This window comes from Paroedura picta, chromosome 7, assembly GCF_049243985.1.
Source record: "Paroedura picta isolate Pp20150507F chromosome 7, Ppicta_v3.0, whole genome shotgun sequence".
In the NCBI taxonomy this organism is placed as follows: domain Eukaryota; kingdom Metazoa; phylum Chordata; class Lepidosauria; order Squamata; family Gekkonidae; genus Paroedura; species Paroedura picta.
Window position 1 is genome coordinate 4,939,741 of NC_135375.1, and position 11,257 is coordinate 4,950,997.

Consider the following 11,257-nt stretch of genomic DNA (forward strand, 5'->3'; position numbering starts at 1 on the left):
CAGATGTGTCATGTCTGAAGGTCTCCCGGTGCCGCATGGAGGCTGGGAACTCTGGCAGGCAGGCAGGGCATGGAGCAGGAGGGGCCCCCAAGTCCCTCAGGAGGGGTTCCCAGGATGCCCTGCAGTCACCACAGCCATGGCCCCCTCCTGTCTCCTGCCCCAGGCTCTTTGGGGCAGCAGCTCCTAATCCCCTCCTTTAGGTGGCCGGGATGCCACAGATCGGCGCAGAAGGCAGCCCAGGTGTGGAAGGGCGGCTGAGGACGGGCTGGCCCCCGATTCCTGAGACAGGAGTGGCAGGGAACGGCCTCTCAAGGCAAGCAGGGCAGCAGCGGCTTCGGCAGGCCTGGGAGTGACTCACGCAGGCTCCATGCACCAATGCCTAACCCAGATCTCTGGCAGCGGCAGCAGCAAGAGAAATTCGAGAGCAAAGAAGCAGATTTGCTCCTTGTGTGCTGTGAATTTGAATCAGCTTGGTGCCTGCTTTGCAGGAGACAAAGGAAAGGAGGCCAGCTGCCTGCCTGAAGCAGAGCATGTGCACAGCCTGGCTGGCTCTGAATCATCCCAAGCCCTTTCTGAAGCCCCTCTGCCTCCAGGGTGGCGTCCAGAGCAGGCGGCTTGAGTGGGGCTGGAGGGGTGGCTCTGCGAGGGAGGTGGAGGGGATCCTAGCCCGGGAGCAGGGAAGGAGTGCCAAGCGGAACAAACACCCCCCACACACACCGCCCCCACCGCAGTCTTCAAACTCAGCCGGCCCCATCGGCACATCCTCCCTCCTCAGCCGTCAGTCAGCCAAATGTCACCCGTGCCCTTCATCACTTTCCTCCCCACACTTGAAATGCCCAAAGGCCCTTCTGCTGCATCGCAGCTCTGAGACAAGATCTCCTCTTGCCTGAAGGGCACGGCTTCCGTCCCCACGCCGAAAAGCAAAAGGCTGCACCATCCAAATATGACACCAGCCTCGGAGGCCGTTGGAAGACGAGCAGATCGTTGTCCTTCACGAGGCACTCCCTTGGGGCTGAATCACAGCATCACAGAGTGGGAAGGGGCCACACAGGCCATCTAGTCCAACCCCCTGCTCTACGCAGGATCAGCCCTAAGCATCCAGGAAAAGTGTGTATCCAGCCTTTGCTTGAAGACTGCCAGTGATTGCCAATTGTGGCTCTGCAAGCCCAGGGAAGGGCGAGGAGGTGGCTTCTGTCCCCAAGCACTGGCAATCTCAACCAGCTGCTCGTCTGACTCCTGCGATTGAGGGAAATGTCATAGAATCCCATAATCACAGAGTTGTAAGGGTCCACGAAGGTCATCTAGTCCCACCCCCTGCTCAGTGCAGGATCAGCCTCAAGCACCCAGGAGAAGGATCTGTCCAGCCGCTGCTTGAAGATGGCCAGTGAGGGGGAGCTCCCCACCTCCTGAGGCAACCCCTTCCACTGCTGAACTACTGCTAGAATCCTAGAGTGGGAAGGGGCCATGCAGGCCCTCTAGTCCCACCCCCTGCTCAATGCAGGATCAGCCTCAATCATCCAGAAGGGTCTGTCCAGCCACTGCCTGAAGACCACCAGTGAGGGGGAGCTCCCCACCTCCTGAGGCAGCCCCTTCCACTACTGTAAAAAAAACAACAAACCTTGATATCTAGCTGGTAATGTTCTACACATAGCTGAAACCCATTACTGTGGGTCCTCTCCTCTGCTGCCCACAGGAACCTTTCCCTGCCCTCCTCCAAGGGACCCCCTTTCAGATGCTTCAAGAGAGCTCTCCTGGCCCCTCTCAGCCTCCTATCCTCCAGGCTGGACATTCCCAGGTCCCTCGGCCTTTCCCCCTAGGGGTTGGTCCCCAGGAGGCCCCGGATCACCCTCCTCTCTCCCCTCTGCCCCCTCTCCGTTTTGTCCATGTCTTTCTTGAAGGGAGGCCTCCAGAACTGCACCCGGGACTCCTCCTCGCCTTCCCAGCCCTCTGGGATCACTGCAGTTCTCCCGGCCGCAGGAGTCAGTTCCCTGAGAGGCCATGGCCACTTGGCAATGCGCCCCAGTCTAGTCCCTCCCTGCCCCAAGCCCCACCTTCCCCAGACTCTGCCCCCCAGATCTCCAGGAATTCCCCAACCCCCTGGCAATGCTGGTTTGCAACTGGCCTTGATCCCACAGTGGGGCTGCCCCCCCTCTCAGGAAGAGGCTTCATGGAACTCAAGGGAGAAGCAGCTCTCTTCCTACTGCCCCATAGCCAAGGGCCTCTATGTCTAGGACTCATGAAGACCCTCCCAGCCTCCCCCTGGAGCCTTTTGGGCCCCGGAAAGGGGTCCCCCAGCCCCTCCTTTGCTCAGCCAAGCCCAGAGGGCCTCCCACCCCCATTCTCAGTTGCTAGTCTAGACCTGCCTCCTTTGGTGACATTTGCAGACTTTGGAGTGGGGAGGGTCTTCTTGGGAAGTCTCTCCTTTGCTCCCAGTCACCATCAGCCCCTTTGCCAGGCTTGGGGCGGGAGAGAAGGTGGGCCAGTCAGAGGGGAGCAGGGGGGGGGTCATGGGCAGAGTCTGCTGTGCTGCGAATCCCAAGGGGCCTTCTGGAGTATCCGCCAAACACGCAGGGCGAGATCCATGCCCTGGCTGGGAGGGAGGGAGGGAGGGATGCAGCACCCAGCATCGCCCGGGGAGCCTTCAAAAGCCTGCTGCCCGGATTCATACCAGAACGGCCATCCAGGCTTGGTTCCCCCCCCCCCCCCCCCCTGGCCTGGCTCCTGCTCCTGGTAGCTACTGTCCTCCCACCACCACCACACCCCCCTGCAAGTCCTCCAGGGTTACGGGAAGGAGGAGAAGCATGGCTGGGCCTGCAGCCTGAGGTATGCCGGAGTCTTCATGCCCCTCGCGTCACTGGAAACAAGCTCCCTGTGCAATTGAGGGGCACAGCTGTGACTCTTGATACGGCACACAGATCTGTCTCCTGGGTCTCCTCCTCGCCAGCGTTTCTAAATCCGCTTTATTTGAGCCAGGAGGGTCCCAAGACAAGAGCTCGAGCCGTCTGCCAGGAACCTCCTCATAGGCTGATCTGTCGGCTGAGCTTGTCCGGTGAGCCCAGCGTCACGAGGAGGAAATGCGCCCAGGAAGAGGGAGCCCGCGAAGACCCTGCCACAGGCGGAGGAGCATCGAGGCTCACCGGACGCCCAAGTCCCAGAAACACATGCGCACACACGCACACACGCACACACACAGCCACTGGCAGCCCCCTTGGGCAGTTGAACACCGGAGCTAAATTGCTAGAAGGGTGAAAAACAAAATAAAGGTCACGCCAGAAGGCAGCCATGCTGGTATGAGTACAGGAGCTAGATTTTAGTCCAGAAGCATAGAAGAAGAAGAAGAGGAAGAGGAAGAGGAAGAGGAAGAGGAAGAGGAAGAGGAAGAAGAAGAAGAAGAGGAAGAGGAAGAGGAAGAGGAAGAGGAAGAGGAAGAGGAAGAGGAAGAAGAAGAAGAAGAAGAAGAAGAAGAAGAAGAAGAAGAAGAAGAAGAAGAAGAAGAAGAAGAAGAAGAAGAGTTGGTTCTTAGATGCCGCTTTTCCCTACCCGAAGGAGGCTCAAAGCAGCTTACAGTCGCCTTCACATTCCTCTCCCCACAACAGACACCCTGTGGGGTGGGTGAGGCTGAGAGAGCCCTGATATCACTGCCTGGTCAGAACAGTTTTCTCAGTGCTTGTGCGAGCCCAAGGTCATCCAGCTGGTTGCATGTGGGGGAGCGCAGAATCGAACCTGGCCATCTTCAACCAGCGGCTGGACAGATCCTTCTCCTGGATGCCTGAGGCTGACCCTGCCCTGAGCAGGGGGTGGGACTAGTGGCCTGGATGGTAGACTGTATTTTTAACTACTGATTTTAGGGGATTTTTAGGGGTTTCTATTTACCATTTTATCTGTAACCCACCATGAGCCAGCTTTGCCAAGAGTGTCAGGCAATAAATTAAATGGTAATAATAACAACAACAACAATCAGCTCTTTAACACTACCCCCCCCCCCCGCTGGCTCCTTGACGCCTTGTTAAGCAGCCATGTCTTCGAGGGAAACTGCTGTCCATGGCCGGCAGGTCAGCTGGAGCCGGGAGAGCTCCAGGCCCCTCCCAGAGGTTTGCGGTCCTAGATTCTTTGATCCTGTGGCCTCAGTGAAGCATGTCAGAACGTAGGAAAGAGGCGAGGGTTTGGGATTTGCCTGAATTGCAGGACGTGGACATGCAAGAGGCTCTTTTGGTCTCCAGTGCAAAAAGTCCTGCATGCCTTCCGGCCGTAGAGCCCTGCCTGGGTATAGAAGGGCCACTGAGATCTAGGCATGGCCTGGAGATCTCTCCAGCCTGCAGAGCCCAATTCAGGTGGAGGAAACGGCAGACTCTGAGGCATTCTGACACTCCTCCTGCTGGGGTTCCTTCTCCCTCCAACTGCTGCCCTGCCCAGACTCCATCCCCAAATCTCCAGGCCTCTCCCAACCCAGAGATGGCAGCCACGGAGGGTAACAAGTTGAGAGGGGACATCGGCTCTGTCACTCCTGAAAAGTTTGTGTCGGTTTTCTTGAGAGGAGGGGGCAAAACCCCTATCCAGGCCCCTTTGCAGCCCAGGAAATGGGTCACCCTCCACAGAACACTCTCCAGCCCCGTGGAACTACATATCCCAGGATTCCCTTTCCTCCAGACCGTCCCTCCTCTGCATGGAAGAGCATCCGATGCTCATGCTCCCCCGAGCATACTTCCACTGGAACGCTCCTGTGGCTGAAACAATAGAAGCTCCTTTGCTTCTGCTTCAGAGGACAACATGAAATTTTAATACACAAACCCATTTTGCCTGGGCAGGGCAGGGCAGGGCAGCATAAGACCAGGAGTCGCTGTGAGTGGCCGACTAAGAGAGTCCCTGCGTGGGCGCAGGTGTGCCCGTGCGCTCCTGCCCCCCTGGGGTGCGCATGCACTTACGTACACAGGACAAGCCTGCAGCCCATGGTGCTGGTCTGTGCTGAGGGGTGAGAGGAAGTGGTCGTGCCCCCCCCCCACACACACACACAGAGGCATTGATTCATTTACATTTATGCTGATTGCCCAGCGCTAAGGTCTCATTGGCAGAAAGTGGCGAGGTGGTAGGAAAAGATGCACACAAACCGTTTCATCAGTGCCACGGCTGACGCAGACCCACAGGGAAGGCAGAGTATCTAATGCTTTCATGGCCAAAATTATTTTAAGATTCTTCTTCACAACACCCCTGAAAGGTAGTTTAATCTGGGAGAGAGTTTGCTATCCAGAGCTGGCCTTCCTGGCAGAAAAGTATGCCCCCTCACCTGTGTGTGTGTGTGTGTGTGTGTGTGGGTGGGTGGGTGGGTGGATGGATGGATGGATGGATGGAAGGAATCCTGGCTTGCCCCCAAGGGGAGTGCTGAGGGTAGCCACAATGAACCCCCTGTAACTCTGCTTTTGTCCCCCCTGAGAAAAACAACTTCCTGCTTTTTAAAGTGTGGTGTTCAAAAGGGGGCACAACAGGCAGGTTGCCATCTCCGGGGTGGGAAATGTCTGGAGGTCTGGAGAGGGAAGCCTGGGGAGGGAGGGACCTCAGTAGAGGATGATGGCAGGTAAGCCCCCCCCCCCACTTCCAAAGTAGCCATATCCTCCAGGGGAGGGGCTCTCTCTCTGTTGCTTGGAGGCTGCTTGTGAGTCTGGGAGATCTTCAGGCCTCTGCTGAATGCAGTCGCAGGGCTTAAGCATTTCCTCCCCCCCACTGCATGAGGCCCACCCATGGATGCCCACAGCCAAGCCCCTCGTGCCTTCCTGGCGCAGAGCTTGGCACCCAGGGGGTTGTGTCACCTGCCTCCCCGTCCCAGTGGTGGCGCAGTCCGTCTGCCCCCGGACCCTAGGATGGTCCCTCAGGAGGCTGCCTCTCGGCCTGTCTGTCTGCCAGCTCCTCACACTCTTCAGCTGGGCTGGGGTGTGGGCATGAGGGGCCGGCTACTGCCACCCCCTCCCTCCTTCTCACTGCAGAAGAGATTTCCGGCATCTGCCCCCCCCCCTTTTGGCCTGCTGCAAATTGTTAAATGGGAGAGGCTCTGGTTTTGCTCCCGTGAAGGCCCGTCAGTCGCTCCACCTGGAACTGTTTCCCACCTGAAGAATCTCTGGACAGGCAAGGTTGGCACCCCTGCCCCTCTGCAAAGCCTGTGGCCTGCGGCACACGGGAAGAGCAGGATTTGGGAGTGCATGAATGATGAATGGGTGTCTGGAGGGCGAGGCTGACGCTCCCAGCAAGGAAAGGGGCCCCAGACCATGGAGAACAAAGTGGCCAAACTCCAAGCAGGGGCAGGAGATCCCCCAGACAAGGGAGATTAAGCCCCCCAGAGGACACGGCAGCCTGGGGGGATGCAGTCCATGCCATGGCATCGTTCCTTCTGCTCCCCACACCTGGCCCTCCCCAGGCACCTCTGCCCACCTCAACCCCCAACCTTCCAGGAATTCCTCCGTCCAGTTGGCAACTCTAATGGAAGACTGGGATAAACCAGCTGCCCAGTTGAGGCCACGGTGAGCCCTAAGCCCAAAGGCAAGCTTGTGCCACAGAGCAATGGCGACTCTCCCCACAACAGACACCTTGTGAGGGAGGGGAGGCTGAGAGAGCCCTCAGATTACTGAAGAAGAAGAAGAGTTGGTTCTTATATGCCGCTTTTCTCTACCCGAAGGAGTCTCAAAGGGGCTTATAGTTGCCTAGCCCTTTCCTCTCCCCACAACAGACACCCTGTGAGGGAGGGGAGGCTGAGAGAGCCCTGATATCACTGCTCGTTCAGAAGAGCTTTATCAGTGCCATCAGCTGGCTGCATGTGGGGGAGGAGCAGGGAATCAAACCCGGCTCACCAGATCAGAAGTCTGCACTCCTAACCTCTGAACCAAGGGAAGACTGCAAGGTCACCTGGAGCCCAAGCAGCCCACAGGAGAAGGATCTGTCTCTCCTGAGATTCTGAGCCTGATTCTGTGTCTCGTCAAAAGTATGGCAGACCCTGATGCCTTGTTCAGGGGCAGGGGGCTCAACATGTCCTTGCATCCCTCTGCCCCCAGTCGCATGCCCACAGGAGCCTGGAGCGAGGCTGAAGAGGCCCAGGACGAATGATTCAGAAGAACGCCCACTGAAACGAATGGCAAGATGGTTTTTCTTTGGGGCAGGACTGCAGCATCCACAGCGGGATGAGAAGAGACGGGGATGAGGCTGGGGGGAGAAGTCTCCTTCTCCGCCTCCCACCGGCATCCCCAAGCGGCTCTCCTCCGATTTTCAGCCCGCCACACAATGGAGCCGTCGGCCTGCCGGGGGCTGAGGACTGGCTTCTAATCACAGACGCAATTAGACGCTGTAATTCCAGGTTCATTAGCGGAATTCCTTAATCAACAATGCAATTACTTCAGCAGCCCTCGGAGGAGGGAAAGCGGCTGCTGAAGAGGGGGAGGGGGAGAGGGCAGAAGGGTCTGCGCATGCACGGGCGGCCCTGCTCCTTCCAGCCCGAACGCCCCGCTTGGTCCAGCATTCTGGGCCCACCGTCATGCCTGAGTGGGTGGCGCAGGCAGAAAGACAGTCCGGAAGGACCGTGCTGAGGGCTACAAGCAGCTGCCACCCCAAAACCGTCTTCCTGAAGCTTTCCACGGGGCTGCAGTTCGAACCCCTGCATAGCTAAGCCCCCCGAGCACACCCGTTCTGCAAACCCTACATGCTCTTCATATGACCATAGCGTGTGCTTCTGGTGTAACATGGATCTGACAAGTCTGTTCTTTTCCCATCTTTAAACTAATTACTCTTTTTAAAACGACAGATTTTTTAACTTCCCGTTCTGTCCGTGTGTAAATCTAGTACCAGTGGACGAGGGGTCCGCCTATAGCACAGAATCGCCCCCTTCTTGCCCGTGCTGAGCAGGGGGCCGGTTGTTCAGGAAGCGTCCCAGAGGCGTCGAATTGGCACCAGGCAGGGCTTCCTGGCGTCATCCCTTGGCTTGCAGGCAGGACTTCCAGCCAACCCCCCACGTGGCAGCTGCTGCCACCTCCAACGTCAGGAGACGAAGAGCTGCCTGAGAGTTTTTGAAAGGGAGACTTGCTATTGAAGTGTTTCAGCGCCTGCCCATCTCGCAATCAGGGTTTGCCAACTGCACAGACGGTGCGGGCACCAAGACAGGGGATGCCCTCCGCAGCTCTTACCATTTAGGAAAGGCCAGGTCCTCTCCTGGCAAGCATTCATCAGGACAGCCAATGATTTCACGCACTGCTCCTGGGCTTCCAGAAATCTTCCTTCTCGGCCGGGTTATTATTATGATTTTATTTTTATTTCCCACTCGTGGTGGGTTACAATCGTCCACAATTAAAAACCCCAACAAAACGCCATTAAAATGAAAAGGGGACATAAAAATTGCAATCCAAGAGGCTGGACTTAAGAGCCACGTGGGCCCGGCCCAGTAGGGCCCTGCTGGTCTTGTCCGCCCCAAAGCCACAGGCAGACAGCCTCACGGGGAGGCCAGGAGGGGGAGGGGGCTCCAATACGGTGGCCCTGGACACAAGCACTGGCCAAGGGTTTTGAGCAGGCTGCCCCCACTAAGCAGCCAAGGCTACGGACTGGCTGGGCAGATTAAAAAGCGCCTCTGCCTACTTTCTACGAGAGACATTTGGCCGGAGCCCCAGAGCTTGGACCCTGGCCCTGTCTGTGCGGGATTTCCCTGTCTTCTACCATGGGCTGACCCCTCCCCTTCTGGGTCACTCCCCCCCCCCTGAAACTGAGAAGCCTCCAGGATTTCCACCTTTCCTTGCAGGGCGGCAAGCCCAAGACCCCCCCCCCCATCCATTCGGCTCCCCTCGTCCGTTGCCCATGCAGGAAGCCGGGGGGGGGGTCAAAGCGTGGTGCGGGAGATCCCCTCCTGTCCTCCCACATGGCCCCAAAGAACCCCAATGATGCATGGGCTGGGGGAGGGGGTTGCGGGGTAGAGTCCCTTTCCCTGCTGAGCCGGGTTGGTTTCCCCACCCCACCCACACTTGACCAGCACCAGTCTGCTTTACAGCTGGACAGCCAATGCCCAAGATGGCTCCCCTGGCTGGAGCCTGATGGGGGGGTCGCCTTCTGCCCTTCCAGAGCCCCGCCCTGGCCAGGCTCCCCCCCCCCCACATCTCCCCTAGGCTCCTCCATCTGCCCTCATTGCAGTGGTGGCAGGAGGGGGGACCTACCCAGGGGCCAACCAGTTTCTCTGCAGGGCCAGCCACAGGGCAGAGAGGCCGAGGCCTTCCCCTGAGAAGACCCTCCGAAGAGCCCTGCTGGGTCAGACCAGGGAGGGTCCCTCCAGTCCAGCCTCGTGTCTCACCCAGGGGCCAGCCCGTTCCTCTGCAGGGCCAGCCACAGGGCAGAGAGGCCGAGGCCTCCCCCTGAGAAGGTCTCAGAAGAGCCCTGCTGGGTCAGGCCAGGGAGGGTCCCTGCAGTCCAGCCTCCCGTCTCACCCAGGGGCCAGCCAGTTCCTCTGCAGGGCCAGCCACAGGGCAGAGAGGCCGAGGCCTTCCCCTGAGAAGACCCTCAGAAGAGCCCTGCTGGGTCAGGCCTGGGTGGGTCCCTCCAGTCCAGCCTCGTGTCTCACCCAGGGGCCAGCCAGTTCCTCTGCAGGGCCAGCCACAGGGCAGAGAGGCCGAGGCCTCCCCCTGAGAAGATCCTCAGAAGAGCCCTGCGGGGTCAGGCCAGGGAGGGTCCCTCCAGTCCAGCCTCCCGTCTCCCCCAGGGGCCAGCCAGTTCCTCTGCAGGGCCAGCCACAGGGCAGAGAGGGCAAGGCCTTCCCCTGAGAAGACCCTCAGAAGAGCCTTGCTGGGTCAGGCCAGGTAGGGTCTCTCCAGTCCAGCCTCCCGTCTCACCCAGGGGCCAGCCAGTTCCTCTGCAGGGCCAGCCACAGGGCAGAGAGGCCGAGGCCTTCCCCTGAGAAGACCCTCAGAAGAGCCCTGCTGGGTCAGGCCAGGGAGGGTCCCTCCAGTCCAGCCTCCCGTCTCACCCAGGGGCCAGCCAGTTCCTCTGCAGGGCCAGCCACAGGGCAGAGAGGCCGAGGCCTTCCCCTGAGAAGACCCTCAGAAGAGCCCTGCTGGGTCAGGCCAGGGAGGGTCCCTCCAGTCCAGCCTCGTGTCTCACCCAGGGGCCAGCCAGTTCCTCTGCAGGGCCAGCCACAGGGCAGAGAGGCCGAGGCCTCCCCCTGAGAAGATCCTCAGAAGAGCCCTGCGGGGTCAGGCCAGGGAGGGTCCCTCCAGTCCAGCCTCCCGTCTCACCCAGGGGCCAGCCAGTTCCTCTGCAGGGCCAGCCTCAGGGGAGAGAGGCCGAGGCCTTCCCCTGAGAAGACCCTCAGAAGAGCCCAGCTGGGTCAGGCCAGGGAGGGTCCCTCCAGTCCAGCCTCGTGTCTCACCCAGGGGCCAGCCAGTTCCTCTGCAGGGCCAGCCACAGGGCAGAGAGGCCGAGGCCTCCCCCTGAGAAGATCCTCAGAAGAGCCCAGCGGGGTCAGGCCAGGGAGGGTCCCTCCAGTCCAGCCTCGTGTCTCACCCAGGGGCCAGCCAGTTCCTCTGCAGGGCCAGCCACAGGGCAGAGAGGCCGAGGCCTTCCCCTGAGAAGACCCTCAGAAGAGCCCTGCTGGGTCAGGCCAGGGAGGGTCCCTCCAGTCCAGCCTCCCGTCTCCCCCAGGGGCCAGCCAGTTCCTCTGCAGGGCCAGCCACAGGGCAGGGAGGTCGAGGCCTTCCCCTGAGAAGACCCTCAGAAGAGCCCTGCTGGGTCAGACCAGGGAGGGTCCCTCCAGTCCAGCCTCCCGTCTCACCCAGGGGCCAGCCAGTTCCTCTGCAGGGCCAGCCACAGGGCAGGGAGGTCGAGGCCTTCCCCTGAGAAGACCCTCAGAAGAGCCCTGCTGGGTCAGACCAGGGAGGGTCCCTCCAGTCCAGCCTCCCGTCTCACCCAGGGGCCAGCCAGTTCCTCTGCAGGGCCAGCCACAGGGCAGGGAGGTCGAGGCCTTCCCCTGAGAAGACCCTCAGAAGAGCCCTGCTGGGTCAGACCAGGGAGGGTCCCTCCAGTCCAGCCTCCCGTCTCACCCAGGGGCCAGCCAGTTCCTCTGCAGGGCCAGCCACAGGGCAGAGAGGCCGAGGCCTTCCCCTGAGAATACCCTCAGAAGAGCCCTGCTGGGTCAGGCCAGGGAGGGTCCCTCCAGTCCAGCCTCCCGTCTCACCCAGGGGCCAGCCAGTTCCTCTGCAGGGCCAGCCACAGGGCAGAGAGGCCGAGGCCTTCCCCTGAGAAGACCCTCAGA